At 39.3% G+C, this 16462-nt stretch overlaps 1 long non-coding RNA gene across 5 annotated transcripts in view; it reads left to right on the top strand.

The window, feature by feature from the left end:
- The window catches only part of LOC138752485 (uncharacterized), a 189466-nt gene that overhangs the window by 106559 nt on the left and 66445 nt on the right, over positions 1-16462 (top strand). The window contains exon 1 of one of the 5 annotated variants that reach the window (XR_011350687.1): positions 4202-4334. The exons of 2 other annotated variants lie outside the window; for them this stretch is intronic. This is a non-coding gene — a long non-coding RNA (uncharacterized lncRNA). Of the gene's footprint in view, positions 1-4201; positions 4368-10748; positions 10821-16462 lie in introns of those variants that run through there. 2 more of the 5 variants (XR_011350693.1, XR_011350690.1) reach the window with 2 other exon arrangements.

The raw sequence follows: 16462 nt of genomic DNA, 5'->3' as shown, positions 1-16462 counted from the left end.
TTTGAATACATTGTTATCCATCTCATCCAAGAACATTTTGTTGGTCTTTGGAACATTAGTCATTTGTACTCTCGCTTACCCAGTCTTTTAGTTGTTATTTTTGTCATCTCATCTTTTACACCTGTTCTCTCCAAAATTGAGTACTTCCAACATTTTCTATTTCTAATCCATACTCCTATTTTGTCTGTTCTTTTGTACTTCACTGTTCCAGTTTATTCAGCACATTGGAAGTAGCAAAGTCAAAGCCAGAGCTTGATTCAATCCAATGCGATGAATAATGTTGTCAATTTGAGACATAGGAGACTGCGAAATAAAGAGCTACTGGAGGAACAGTTACAGAAGAGCTACAGTTAGGCAGTATCTGTGATGAAAAAAAAAAGGATGGTCAATGTTTCAGGTCGAGTCCTTGCATCAGGTCTTAAAATGTAAAGAGGAAGTAGTTGACATAAGGAAATGAGGGAAAGAGTGTAACAAGAGCTGCCAAGTGTGATAGCTGGATCCACATAAGAAAGGATTGATGGGCATAGTTGCGAGGGAAGGATGGAAGGAGGGATAGAAGCTAGAAGATGGTTAGTGGAGGCAAGAAAGGGAAATAAGAAAGGATAATGAGTGGAGCTAGATAAAGGAAGTATAGTGGGCACTGTGTTCTATTGGGACGCAGGTGGAACCAGGTTGGATAGGGAAAATAAACTTGGTAATGAGAGCTGGGAAATTACTTGGAAAGAAAGGGATGTGAGAGAAGAACTGGATGGATCAGAAGGAGAGGGAAAGTGGCTCAGTTAGGAGGTCTCTAGTTCAATCCTGGGTTTTAGCATTTTTGGGCTGCACAGTTAGTGTAGCAGTGACTCTATTTCGAATTTGCCACTGTCTTTAAGGTATCTCTATCTTGTCCCTGTGTCCCCGTGTGATTCCTTCAGGTACCCTGTTTTCCTCCCATATTCCAAAAACATACAGATTAGTTAGTTAATTGATGACATGGGTATATTTGGATGCATGGACTTGTATCCTGTTATCATGCTGAATCACTGCATTAAAATTATTAAATTATAGAACACTGGGGAAGCAGATTACCTGAATTTATAGAATTCAGTGTTCATGCCATGGAGCTATAGACCACACAAGGGAAATATGAGGTGGTGTTTCTCTAGTTTGTGCTTGGTTTCACCCTGAGCAGGTCAGTGTTAAAATGAGGAGAGAGTTAAAATGGCTCGGAACTGGGTAGTCAAGGCAGCTAAGGTGCACTGAGCATAATGTTGGTCTTGCTAAATGAGAGAAGGTCACATTGAGAGCATCAAATGCAATAGATGAGATTGGAGGGGGTGCATGTGAAACTCTGCCTCGCCAGAAAGGGTTCTTTGGGTCCTGAATTTCTGTGAAGGAGAATGTACAGGGACCTCCTACATTGCTGGGCAACCTGCCCAGGAATGAGATGGATCTAATATCACTTCCTTTACCTTCTTGCACACAACATAATATAAGCAGTTATGTTTTGGCCTAATAAATTTGAATTGAAAATAATGGGCAAAAATTGATTGACTAAGCTGAAATCAGAGACATTTTTATAAGAATCAAATTGTTTGGAAGTATTATGGTTTTTTTTTAATCTTAACCAAATCAATAAACTGGTCATAATTAAAATTTGTCAGTTCCAACCAAAGAATAATTAAATATTTATTTTTGGATTTGCACCAGTTGGCTCTGAGGAGTGGATTCAGGAATGTTAGTTATCTCCATGCCTAAAATTTTGAAACTATTTTAATGTTCAGAAAATCATCTACAACTTTCACAAGCACAACTTCAACAAGGCTCGGGCTCTGCTGGGATGGCAACTGTTAGGCAATTATTCTTTTGCTTCCTCTTTCAGAACTAGAATCTTAAAATACTTCACCTTGGGTTAACTTAATTCATTCTTTGATATTGTATATCCCAGAGAGCCTTGTTTTAGTTTGAAACTCATGTATGTATTTCCAATCAGAAAGAAATCATGTTGAAATGACACAGATGCAAATTAACGCAGAGCTATGGCTGTGCATTTCTTGAAATTATACAATGTAATAATGATTATATTGGTACCAGAGGAATATCCTATGTAACTGATATATTCCTGGATTTATACTGCAAAGATACTAGGTGTAAATTTCTTCAATTATTTCCAAGAGATATACAGCAAAACTTTTGGCAAAATCTGCATAAATCATCTCTTAATTGCTATTTAGTGCATTCTCAGAAATTCTTGCACCACTTGAGAGAATTCTGGAGTCGGGATTCCTTTGTCAATCAACTGACTTTCCCAGAAGTAAATGGGCAAAGAAAGAATTTGCATCGATCTTGCACATTTCATGATGTAACAAAATATTGAAATTTAGATCTCTGGTAAAACTGAAGGAAATGCTATAGTTAATCTATGCTCGTCAAAGTTCAACAAGCAGAGAAAAGATAAAGTATCTTGGCAATCTATTCAATGACTTTATCAAATTAGTTGGACAAGAGGCCAGAATATTCTCTTACTTATTTTAGGTAGTGCCATCAGATAGGGAACTTTTATTTTCTCTTTAGTTTCAAATTGCATTTGAAAGCTGTGGACTGAAATGTCAGCTCAGATGGAAAACATATTTCTGGACCTACAGCCATGACTTGTGTGCTGGAAAATTTACCACCAGGGACTACAGATATATAAACCACAGGAAATAAAGATATCCAATTTGAAAGTTACTGTTTATTATAGAAAAAATATATTCAAATATTCTGGCAAGCATCAGTAAAATTGTGAACTTTTTTAATAAAATGAAATCATCAAGATTTATTGATTGAAAATCAATAAAAAAACAGATGTTGGAAATCTGAAATAAAACCCAAAAGTTTTGGAAATGGTCATAAAGTAAAGTAAAATAAAAAAAACAAAGTTAATATTTTAGTTTGATCACCCTTCATCTGATCTGCAGAAGTTAAAGTTTTGTCAGTGCTGGGTTGTCACTTGCTTACACTGAAGCATGAATAGGCATAAATGCCCTTAATTTCTTGAGCAGTAGTCAACAAAAAATCCTTTATCTTCAATATCATAGCCACAGCCCATGTTAAGGGCGAGCCTAAATGGTTTACTGGGTTTATAGGCATTTTCTACATCAATAAGTCTTTGTGCAGCATGACCCAAGAAACTGGAGACTGAACATAACAGGAGTCTCTAGATCTTGATACTTTATTAATCTTTCCTACACCTTCTGATTGTGAGCAGAATTAGGTGCTTCCAACTTCAACATGCAATGTTTTTCTATCTCATCATATACTTGAAAGGCCCAAGGATTTGGAAGATCTCTGACCTACGCTAATGCTGCATTGGGAAATGAGAGGGTCTGAAGCTAAGACACCAGTCCACAAGATAATGATATTGACTGCAAGTTTTATACATGCCACTGAAAACAAGTGAGCTCTTTCGACATTTTGGCATCATCCCTTTGGCACACAAACCTCCATAAAGTTTGAAGTGATTTATATGCAATTATGATCAAGGAAACTCGTTGCCTTGCAATTTGATATGAGATGGTTAATGTAAAATGATTAGAACATTAAACATCGTAAGTGCTGGAAGATTAAATTTGACATGTCACACTTCTATTTGTAATCTCCCACACAAAACTTCAGCTTTTCAGTTAAAAACCTTCAATACTTGCATGTGGGAGGAAAATCAACAAAACATTGCCTTAGGCTGTTAGATTCTTGTATGATCATTTTGCAAATAATACTGTATGTGGAGGTACAATTATCTAGAGAAAGCATGGCCTTGCAGGCATTTTAATCTAATATCCTTGATAGTATTGCACTTCACTTGTGAAGGACAAAAGATTGCAGATACTGTGATTATTGTAATTTACAATGAAATGCAGAGTTTTTCCAGCATTTTGGCCTGTTAGATTAATCCATCTGGATTAATATATCAAATAATATAACCTAAATACAGACACCTGATACAATTGATTTAGTGAAATGCAGTAACAGACCAGTGAGTTGAATATTTTGGGAGATACGTCTGATATTCACTGAAAACAGATTTGTGGTTGATTAACTCTTTTAATTGCAAAGAAGGCAAAAATGTAACTTCATGACTTTGAGTTCAATGATGTAAACTTAAAAGAGGACATTGAATATAGCATATTACTAATGTTATTGGTGTGTCATAATTGTTGTTATGGTTACCTTAGATTGTGCATCTGACATTCACTGAGCCTACGCTATCATCTTCATCAAGATAGGAGCCAATTCAATTCATCTGTCAAAGTTAAATTCAGAGATACAGGACAGTTACAGACCTTTGTGGCCCACTAATCCATGCCACCCAAGTAAGCCCATGAGACCAATTAACCTACTAGCTGGTATGTCTTTGGAACATGGGAGGAAACTGGAGCACCAGGAGGAAATGGGAATATGGGGAGAATGTACAAAGATTTTACAGACAACACCAGATTTGCACCTATGTCATTGGCACTGTAATAGCATTTGGCTGACCACTACACTTTTTTGTGCCACTTTATCAGTGATTTAATTCTTCTATTTTGAATGGAATTACAGTTCAGGGTGATGTCATTTAGCCCATCATGTCCATGGCGTCTGCTTGTAGAACAAATTCAGTACCCTTTCGGTCCCAGTCCCTCTCACAATCCCTCAAATTATTTCCCTCAATTTGATTCTCTTTTTAGATTTTTGATTAAATATTGTTTCTGCCACCCTTGGACAAATTGAGTTTGAGATCATATCCGCTCTCTTCATGAAAATAAAAAAAAACTTATTTTTTCCACCACTATTTCTCTTGCCATCAATTTGAATTTTGCTTCTATAGTCCTCAAGCTATCTAGTAGCAGAAGGATCTACATGGGTAGCAAGCCATTACAAATTAATATGCAGAGATTAAGCTCAAACCTTTCCTGTAGGTCTGTAGTAGTTCTTAGTGATTCATCGCATGACTGCAAATTCTAAAAAAAAAGCATGAACTTTTGCCATTAAAATTGTATTATAGATGGAGGATTATACAAAAAGAATATTAATGTTAAAGAATGTTAGAGGGATGTTTTTCATTAAGGAAAATAAAAGGAAAAAATTAAGAGTATTGTCAAGACGAAACAATGTCCCAAAAGGGTCTGTTTCGAAGTAATACATACCTCAGAGTAATGGTAGACTTTTTTTTTCTATCACTTGTTGGATCTTTCATAAGCTTTTATGAAAATCATACGTTCAGATACAACTTCCTCTCCAATCTATACTATTTAAGCTTGACTCCACCACAAAACCAGCTAAACTGCCGCAGAAATTCCACAAGGATGATTACTGATGTCATTAATTTATAACTCTTGAGGTTATCAGGATTTTCCATGAAATAAAGATGCTGCATACAATTAAAAATTAAAAATTAATACTGAAAACAGGAAAGTCGTGGAATACTACAGTCCAAATCTGATGATCCAAAATGGATAATTTGGAAGACTGGTTTTTCAGATAACTGGTCATTTTTTAAAAATGGCCCAGTCGCAACAACAATAAACAACAAGGGAAAGCTTTTTAAACACTAAAATAATTTTAACCTCACCAAAAAAAGCTGGCAGCCGCTGATTCCCAATGCAGCCGCCCATCTCCGAGACCTCCCAACCGCCACGGCCTATCTCCGACATATCCCCACCACCGCCACCAATCCCCAGGAATGCTTTCCGGACTGGTAGAACACTCACTGGCAAGTCTGCAGGCTCTTGTTTCCCCGAGGGCCCATTCTGGCAGGGTCTGTTCCAGCTTTGCATCCTGGTTCTTGATTTTGGAGCCCAATACAGACCCAGCCTTCACCTGCGAACATTCCCCCTCCCAAATGCTGCTGATTATCACTGACGCCTCCCCACCAAGGTCCAGCACCTGTCCGGGAGCCAGAGGTGACATTCCTTTTTGGGAGGCCACTCTCTTTAATGACGCTGGGACAAGGGATTCTTCTGACTGTTTGCAGCTGGGAATCAATGGCATGCAGTTTGAAAGGGAGAGTTAGAGAAAAAAGTCAATAAGGGTAGGTAAAGAATAAAGGGAAAGAAAGAGGGCAGGGACTTACCTGCAATGGGACAATGGTTATTCTAATTTCATGTCAGGTGAATTTTCTTTCAACCTGTGAGGTCAGTTTGGCTCCAAACAAATTTTGAATAACTGAGGATTTCTGATTGTTTTGCGTATTCTCATTTTTCTGAAATGTTTTGGAGGTGAACAGACATTACTTCTGGCTCCAAAAAAGTTTGGATTAATGCAGATTTTGGCTAATATGATTTTGAATAATTGGAGTTGTACTGTATTTTGATTATGATTTGGTGCTGTAATATATTCAAACAATCATTCTTTGGTATTATTGTAATGTTTTTGCAATGAATTAATCTTTTAAGTCCATCATATTGAAAGAAAGGGTGAAGGAAAATTGTTTGTATCAGTTCAGAATTTGTTTTTTTTTAAATATTTTAAAAGAAAAACAACCATGATTATAAAGATAATACACTATATTATAATTCTAACATGGTTTATATATAGGAAAACCTAACAAAAAGCTAAGAAAAAACTCTTAAAACCCCCCACTCCCCTCCCAACCCACCAATCTTACCCCTATAGCCACTAATCCCTAAAAAGAGAAAAAAAAAGAAAAAGAGGAGCATTCCAAATATCAATTCTTATATTGTGGAATAAGGAAACCGCACTACAACCCGATCTCCATCTTCAAATTTTCAAATTATAATAATCCAAATATGGGCTCCAAATTTTTTTAAATACATTTATCCCTTAAATTATACACTATCTTCTCCATTGGAATACAAGTCCTTAATTCCACGAAATAGCTATACCTTTCCTCGCCACTGCCAATGCCAATCTCAAAAAGGTTAATTAGAATTTATCCAATTTATATAACAAACCAAACTTACTAATATCCCCAATTAAAAAATAATTTGTATGTAAAGAACATTTTATTTTCCAAATATTCTGTAAACAATCCTTAGCCCAAGACTAAAAAGATTTAATCTTATCACAAGACCATACTGAATGTAGAAACATACCTCTCTGACCATTACATCAAAAACACAAATCAGAATGACTCACATTATATATTTTCAAATGCTCCAGTCAAGTATAATTGATGTATAAAATTATGTAACAAGCCTATATCTAACATTTTTAATTTTGTCATACTATAATTACAAATAATTTTCCAATGATATCTATCAAAATCAATTCCCAAATCTTTCTCCCATTTAAGCCTTGATTTATGCAAACCAAATTTAGGCATTTTGTGCTGCAATAATTTATACATTTCAGAAGCAAAACTTTTCTTCCCTCCATCACAAACCAACATTTCAAATTTTGACTCTTTAGGTAAAAGTAAATTCTTCTCAAAATAATCATGTAATATTGATTTAATTCAATAATAACAAAAAAAGAGTATGAGGTGGTATTTGATACCTTTCCTTCATTCTTTCAAATGATAAAAAAAGACAATTCATAACAATTATTTATCATCTTAATCCCTTTCTGATCCCAAATCTCAAGAAGGTAATTATTAACCATAAAAGACAATCATTTATTCTGATACAAAGGAGTATATCCAGATATTTTACCCTGATTACGAATTTCTCAATTCAGCCTCAGACAATGGCAAAAGTTAATTTTTATTCTAATTCACCTTATATCCCGATAATTCACAATATTGTATTAACCTCCCCTGTAACACTTTCAATGACTCCCATGTTTCAGTTAAGTAAATCAATATATAATCCGCAAATAAACTTATCTTAAATTCATCCAATCCTATTTCAATATCTTTTATATTCCTTCCCTGCCTTATTAATTAAGCTAAAGGTTCAATCACCAATGCAAATAAGCCCCAATGTTGTTTCACAAAATATCTGAGTACACTTCCTTGCGTCAAAGGAAGCACATGGTCATGTTATGATAGATACAAAGATTTGGGGCTTGAAGAGTTTTACAAATGTTAACCTGCATTTTCAGAAGGTTCGCATTTGTAAATGGATTTTTGTGATCTAAAGGTCACAAATAGTTCAGAAATATAGTTAAAGTGGTTACATAAGAAATGTGGAGTTGATTTGCAAATCCTGTAGCAAGATCCTTCAGCAGCAATGTGTGTACAGCCAATCTTTTTTTTTCTCCCTGAGAATGGTTGAAGGATTAAGGCTGAAGGAGATTAAAACTGCAGGGAGAGTTTCCAGCTCCTTTTAATGCAGTTATGAAGGGGTGAGGTGGTCTGACAGTAAAGTTCACTAATAGAAGTCAGTTAAAAGACTGCATCTTTGATATTAAAGTATCCCTTCAAAATATTTTTGAATTTTCAACCAATATCTTGTGTTCAATTTATTGCAGTGGTCCCAACCCTAGTGGTCAATTTACCAGCACCATTGATCTGAAATAGAGATGATATCTCTTAATACTTTAGCCATGTACAGACAATACAGATTTCCAAATCTGCATACTTGACATTTCCCAGTAATAAGCTTTTATTGTTCCAAAATAGAATACAAATCCCATGAATATTCTGGAGAAAACAGTCTGATAAACTGACAGAAAATTAATGAGGAAATGCAATAATATCAATCAGAAGGATTTCATTGTCAACATGTCCTAAAGCAAGGAAAAATAAGAGGATTAGAATTGGATTAGCCTTCCTTCTGAAAGGTCTGAAGTATATTGATAGGATATTGTCAATGGAAAACAAACATGCTGAAACTTGAAACAATTAGAAGCTAAGAAACCAGTTTCAAATATTAAAAAAATGCAATAATATAATTCGCCATTCATTTTTTGTTAGTGTATTATTGATTAATGTTCTTTTAAATCCTTTATGGTGTTGAATTATAAAAGCATAATTTGATAGCATCTGCTTTTGGATGTCAAGGTCCAAAAATAGAATTGAATGTTATGAAGCTTGAGATTGTCACTTTGAGTTGCATTTGGTTATTACATTGGAAGGGCAGCCATTGTAGGATCTTGGAGTTCTTCCAGCTTGGTTTATTCCTCATATCCTCAATTCTTTGATGCATACTTGAAGGCATTCTTTGGTTTAACTTTTGATTCTGATTCAGTTGGGTAACCTCTTGTTGTCAGGTAGGAATTTTGGGGTTAAAGTCCCAATGCTTAAACTTCATCGCAAACATTTAGCCCCCTCACACCTCTGTTGCACCTGATTGACAATTTCTAAACTACACTTTAAATATCTACACTGGGTTAGATTTTAAGGATCTGATAGCTCAATTTCAAAGAAGAACTAGAGGGCTTCTCTTGCAGTAAAACAGAAAATATGACCTTAGTCTTGTGTGTGGGCCTTGCTCTGTGCCAGTTGCAATAATTCAGCAATGACTACTCTTTAAACTTCGAGATGGCAGAGGTCGACAGCATCGAGTCCACGCTGCTGAAGATCCAGCTGCGCTGGGTGGGTCACATCTCCAGAATGGAGGACCATTGCCTTCCCAAGATCGTGTTATATGGCGAGCTCTCCACTGGCCACCGTGACAGAGGTGCACCAAAGAAAAGGTACAAGGACTGCCTAAAGAAATCTCTTGGTGCCTGCCACATTGACCTCCGCCAGTGGGCTGATATTGCCTCAAACCGTGCATCTTGGCACCTCACAGTTCGGCGGGCAGCAACCTCCTTTGAAGAAGACTGCAGAGCCCACCTCACTGACAAAAGACAAAGGAGGAAAAACCCAACACCCAACCCCAACCAACCAATTTTCCCCTGCAACCTCTGCAACCGTGTCTGCCTGTCCCGCATCGGACTTGTCAGCCACAAACGAGCCTGCAGCTGACGTGGACTTTTACCCCCTCCATAAATCTTCGTCCGCGAAGCCAAGCCAAAGAAAGACTCTTTAAACATACACTCACCCCCCATCTTTTCTCGATGCCTCTTCATATACAAAGAACTGCCAAAATTGTGTTTAGAATTGTGAATTTAGCAGGCTATTTACGCTTTCTGCTAACTTTGTGAAGGGGAATTTTTTTCTTTCATGTTTTCTGAATGGCGGTCTTAATGTTCAAGTTAAGGGCACTTAAAACAAGTGGCCTTTAGAGCTGAATTATGATATAGATGGGAACATGCATTTCTTTGTAAAAAATGTATTGCTAGACTTAAATATGCAGTTGCACGTAGATTGGAAGGATCTTGCATGAAGGCAAAACAATAGGATATTGTTGGAGTAAATAATGGTGTGGAAGTCTTTGGGGAAAAAAATGAGTGCCTCAAATTATTTGAATTATTCAAACATTTATTTAAATAATTTCAGAAGAGGTAATGTCATATTGACTGAATATTAGAAAATTATTTTCCAATACATGAGAAGATATTTTTTGTTCAATGTGATTGATGTATCATATAAATATCAAATAAGGATTCAAATGAAAAGACTCAACCAGGAAAAAAAAAAAGAAAATTGATAGACTTTAAGACGCAACATAAGGAGAACTTTTCATGACTGAATTTATAATTGAATATTCACTGCAAGCACAATTTTCTATTAAAATGCCTCAAGTTCACCACTGAGCAGGACCTACATTGGAACAAAAGGATGTGGTGGGTGAGTTGTGCAGCCAACGGAAAAAAAAAAGCACACAGAAGCTACGAGTGAGCTGAACCAAACAAATGATTTTACTAGAACTCCCTGAGAGCTTATCAGCATGACCCCCATGATCCTTTGCCCCCTACCCAGGGCGATTGTGACATCAGCCCTTTGCAAGCCTGCACCTCTGTGACCTGGTTTGCTTATGGATGAGTGCGGCCCGCTACAAGGAAATCACTTCCACTCTGGACCGTTTGTGAGTGCCGGATGTTTCAGATTGCTTTATAGTCAAGCAAGTACTTTCAAAGTATAGTGAAACACAATGCCCCCTATTGTGATGCAGAAAAAGTATTGCTCAGCAAACTCTTCTTTTTTTAATTTTTCACACTATGAAGCATATTAACCAAAATACACACAAACATTTCCCTCTTGAATATAGACAGTGTCATTTTTTTCTCTTCCCCCCCTTCCCTCCCTCCTTCCCATTGCCCTCCCTACCCACTAAACATTCAACATATACAATACAATAAACCCATTAAACAATGTCATTACACAATGAAAATAAACAAAAAAAAAATTCTGTCATCTATTTTTACACACTGGGTCAGTTCATTTTGTCTTCTTCTCATTCCATCATTTTAGGGTGCTTGATGGCAATGTCCAATTTTTACGATATTAATGGAGAGATACATACTAACCAATGGGATATCCTTCTCCTTCTGAGGTATTGAACATTAATTGAATGGAGGGGTCAGATAGAACCTTGGTATCAACAGCACAGCAATGTATTAGTGAAGCAAGGGTTCAGAGCTGCCATGTTTTGTTACTATGATGTGCTTTGAATATATTGTCTACACAGGATCTTGATCAATGAGAGAGTGGAATAATTTTGGTAAAGATGATACTAAAACTGAGAGGTGATACTTGATAGGAACAGGCAAAACTCTTGCTCTCACAAAACAAAAGGCAGAGAGCAAGTTGAAGAAGATCTTCAGAAAACAGGGAGAAGCTGCAGGGCCTCAAAGGGCTCCAACTAGATTCACTGATTTTTCTCCACGGATGGTACCTGACAGGATGACTCCATTCACCTTCTCACCGTGCTCCTAAGAATCCACCAGCTGCAATTACTTGTGTCTGAAGGAGATTATTTAATGGATTAGGGTACTCCATGTAGATAAATTACTCTTGAAGAAGGGCTGGAGTCCAAAATGTCAACTACCTTATGCTTCCTCTGGATGCAGCATGACCTGCTGAGTTTTTCCAGCACATTTATGTACTGCACTGGACCCCAGTATTGCTATAAATATTGTTTACCTCCAAACAGAGAATGTTATTTTGGCATAGGGGAATCAAACTTGGGTGATATATTTAAAATCTCACTCATAAATTGAATCACAATGAAAGGGAAACTTTATTAATGACAGACCAGTTACAATATGAAACTCACTGCAAGATTAGAGCTTCATTACAGTTAAAGAATTAACAGTGTATGAAAAACATCTTAATTCATCCTTAGAATTAGATAAGGGAGAAACTGAATATTAGCCTGGGACAGTGAGCTGAAAGACGAGAATCTGTGCTGTAAATATCCATAAATTATGTGGCCAACAACAATTAGAAAGGAATAATGCATTGCTACAAATTAGGGTCTCATTCATGAAACTATAATTAACTTTCAAAACTAAATTGTGGTTAGTCAAACTTTAATACTGTTTGTTTTCTTCTGGCATGTGGCACCATCACAATCGTTCAGTTAATTTATATAATTGGACAGCAAATTGTGCTCAGTTTAGTCTTGCTCCTATTCCAACTGCCAGGGTCTACCTATGACCAAACTTCTAGTAGGCACACATCTAAATCTATTGGTCCCTAGTGCTGCTCACACATCAGTGTTCCCAATCCCTGCACATCTAATTGTACTGTGGTCACAGGCTCCGTGGCATGTTAATACAACTCCATTGGCTTGCTCATTGGAATCTCTGGCTCACGCGCATGTAAGATGGAGATGTAATATTTCGGTGTGATAGTACAGATCTATCACCAATGTATATAGTGTATATAGTTATAGTATCTAGACTGTGCTTACAGCGATTGGCTGAGAGATAAGCCACGCCTACTGTCTAGGCCTTAAAGGGTTGTGTCCCTAGCCAGGTCGGATCATTCTGGACTGGTTGGCCACCTGTGAAGAGCTCCTGTCTTTTGCTAATAAAAGCCTTGGTTTGGATCAACAAGTCTTTGATTCTTTCGACGAGCTCCACAATTTTATTAGCAAAAATTTTTTTTTGAAAGGGATGGAGCGTTTAACTCGGCCAGAAAAACTTGATATCGACCCACAGTCAGCTACAGCCTTCAAAGCGCTTAAGTTCTGGCTGTTGAACTTTGAAAACTTCCTGAGATTCATTGAGGTGGAGGAGGATAACCAGCGTCTAACAGCATTGCTGTCTATGGTGTCCTTGAGAGTCTACGAGAACATCCAGGATGAGACCACTTACACCGCAGCCATAAAGGTACTGAAAGAACTGTATGATCAACCGGCGAACAGAGTTCATGCCCGGCTCATGCTTGCGTCGAGGAAGTAACAACCCGGCGAGTCCAGCAGGGCATATTTACAAGTATTAAAGGTGTTGGGCAAGGACTGTAACTGTGTGGACAAAACTGCTGCCGAGATCGCAAATGATCTCGTCTGGGATGCCTAAGTGACCGTGCTCCGATCGAACGAAGTGAGGCTGTGCTTGCTCGAGCAGGGGGTAGAAAAACTAGAGGACGTGGCCCGGATTGCAATCACAATGGAGGATGCAGCCTTAAAGTCCAACAAGTTCTCTAGGGACTGGACCCCTCGTTCTGATGTGAGTAGAGTGCCCTTCTACCCTACCACCCCCCGAGATACTGACGGCCTGTCGGCTGCTGCTACACTGCCCCCTGCGAACCCAAGATGTTATTTCTGCGGGAGGGACAAGCACAGCAGGTCCCAGTGCCCAGCAAGAAATGCCAGGTGCCAGAAGTGCCTTAAAAATGGCCACTTTGCTGCAGTCTGTAGGTCTAAAATGGCCGCCGGCAAACACAGTGCCTCGTGTGAAGCCCAACCGCCACTATCCCATTCAAACTCTTCTTCCCCAGAGCTCTCATCCAATGAGAGCTAGGGCTCCCCTGCACGGCAACGCCTGACGTCACGGAGACGCCGAACCCGGAAGGGGCAGCCCACCCTCGCAACCATGTTGTTGGCCCGCCTCTCGCCCCCGTGCGGAACACTCAACCTGACCTTGGTCCCGACTGTGGCAACCGCTGCTGCTGCCGCCGACACAGCCACCCCCGGGGCCGACGCTACTACTGCTGCTGCCCGCTCCCCGTCTGCCGCTGCCTACGCCACCGCCGATGCGGCCACCACGACCGACTGGGCACCCGCCGCGGCCAACCAGATACTCACCTTACCTTTCATCCGCCGACGCCGCCACAACAGCACTTCCAGGAGGTCCTCCAACCTGCTCCTCCAGCAATGACTATGTCTATTACGTCATCCCGTTGCGTGATGTCATCCCGTTGCGTGACGTCATCACGCGGAACTCCCCTGTCAACTGCTTCAATAACACTAAACCAGCAATGCTCTCATCCCCTCACCAGAGCAATGGAACTGATTAAAGTGCATGGACACTGCACCAATTGCTTATTTAACTCTGAGTCAACTGACAGATTTATCCAGCCAGATCTGGCCCTCCGTTGGGGACTTGACATTATCCCCACTACCCAGAGGATCTCATTAGCAATCAGGTCGCTCTCGACTGGGATAAAGGGGTATTGCATCGCCACGCTGGAAGTACAGGGCGTAACGGTCACCCACTTCAAATTATTCGTCCTTCCCCAATTGTGCGCCCCAGTGTTGCTGGGATTAGACTTTCAGTGTCAGTTCTGCACGGTGTCCCTACACTTTGGGGGACCGCATGCCCCCCTCTCGGTCTGCCATCGCCTCACCCCCAAAGCACCCGAGCAACCCACCCCCATGCCCCGGGGCCAATCCTGCAGCCTTTCCACACTCCGGATTGCCCCGCCAGCACTCTTCGCAAACCTTACCCCTGGCTGGAAGACTGTGGCCACCAAAAGTCGGCAATATAGTTACGAAAACAGGCAATTCACTAGGAGTGAGGTGCGTAGATTGCTGGATGAAGGCATCATCGAATCCAGTTCAAGTCCCTGGAGATCCCAGGTGGTGGTTGTCAAGAACGGGGAAAAACTACGGATGGTGGTCGACTATAGCCAGACCATTAACCGCTTCACGCTCCTGGATGCATACCCCCTGCCACGCATCACGGATGTGTTGAACCAGATCGCCCAATACCGCATATTCTCCACCATTGACCTACATTCGGCCTCACCAGCTCCCGATCCGGTGTGAGGACTGGCAATTCATGGCCTTTGAAGCGAACGGGCGGCTATATTAATTTCTCAGGGTACCATTCGGGGTCACGAATGGTGTCGCGGTCTTCCAACGGGAAATGGACCGGATGGTGGACCAGAACGGCCTAACCGCTACCTTCCCGTATCTGGACAATATCACCATCTGCGGCCACGACGCCAACCTAGACAAATTTCTTCAAACTGCCCGTCGGCTGAACCTGACTTACAATTTGGATAAGTGTGTCTTCCGGACCACACAACTCGCGGTTCGAGGTTGTGTGGTGGAGAACGGGATAGTCATGCCAGATCCTGACCGCATGCTTCCCCTAATGGACTTACCCCCCCCCCCCCCCCCCCCCATACCCAGAAAGCGCTCAAACGCTGCCTGGGGTTGTTTTGAAAATCTTGACCATACTTTGGGAGTACACAGCGCTCTTTCCCAAGCAGCAGGAGTGTTATTACTCATGACCACTTAGCGCTTGTCCCATTTATCATCACTCGTCCCATCTGCAAAAGAATCTGCCGCCCCCCACTTTGGCCTCAATCACCTCAGAACCCACAAAACTGGACCTGAAATAAGCCACACAACTTCAAAGAAATGCTTTAGATGCTCAATTTATCGCAAGTTTGTTTGACTTAAGATTGTAGTTTGGTAAGTATTTCAAAATACTATTAATATACTTACAGAACTTCTAAATTATTGCCAGTGTCAGAAAACATTTTCAGGCATATGATCTAAGATAATTATCGTGTCAACAAATAAGGCAGCAACACGTGACTAGCTTATAGCTATTATAGATCGATGAGATTTTCAGCAATGAAATGCAATGCTTCTGCAGTTGTCACCGAAGTGCATTTATAGTCTGTAAAAATATTATCCTTTCAATGTGATAATATAAACCTGCAGTTTTTAAATAATGCATATTTTGATTTATGTTCTATAGTATAATGAATTATCTTTTATTTTCCTTGTTGGCTTTTGTGTGGGCCCCTTGGTGCTGCTGAATAAAATAAGACTTTAGTTTTCTTGTGTGAAATTTGGTAAAATTGGAGCAAATTAGTTTTGAAAATATGCAGCTTTAATGAAGTCCATCACCATAGCAGCATCTTTGCTTGTCTAAAATGTCACCTGCATTATCTTTACTTTATTCTTGCCAGTAAAAAATGATCTCATGGTTTTCCTTCTCAGTAGATTTCTCTAACATTTACCTTTCTTCCCATTTGTGTTTCGTGTAATACATTCTGTAATAACCCGAGGTCTATCAATAATCTTCTATTCCTTTGTAAGAAGTAAACTCAAAGTTCCAATAATGTGACCCAATCATGGGTCACAGCAGCATTTATTCACTCAATGTTATGCTAATAAAATTGCCTAATTAAAACATTTCCGCACATGCATTTGGAATTAACGAAAATACAAACTTCCACAGCTTGCATGTTTATGTTGCATTAATCGTGGTTCAAAACATATAAACAGCCTCACAAAAGGAATCAGGAAAATACATATAG

Source organism: Narcine bancroftii, chromosome 1 (assembly GCF_036971445.1).
Source record: "Narcine bancroftii isolate sNarBan1 chromosome 1, sNarBan1.hap1, whole genome shotgun sequence".
NCBI classification, from domain to species: domain Eukaryota; kingdom Metazoa; phylum Chordata; class Chondrichthyes; order Torpediniformes; family Narcinidae; genus Narcine; species Narcine bancroftii.
This window is presented reverse-complemented; position numbering and strand designations above follow the sequence as displayed.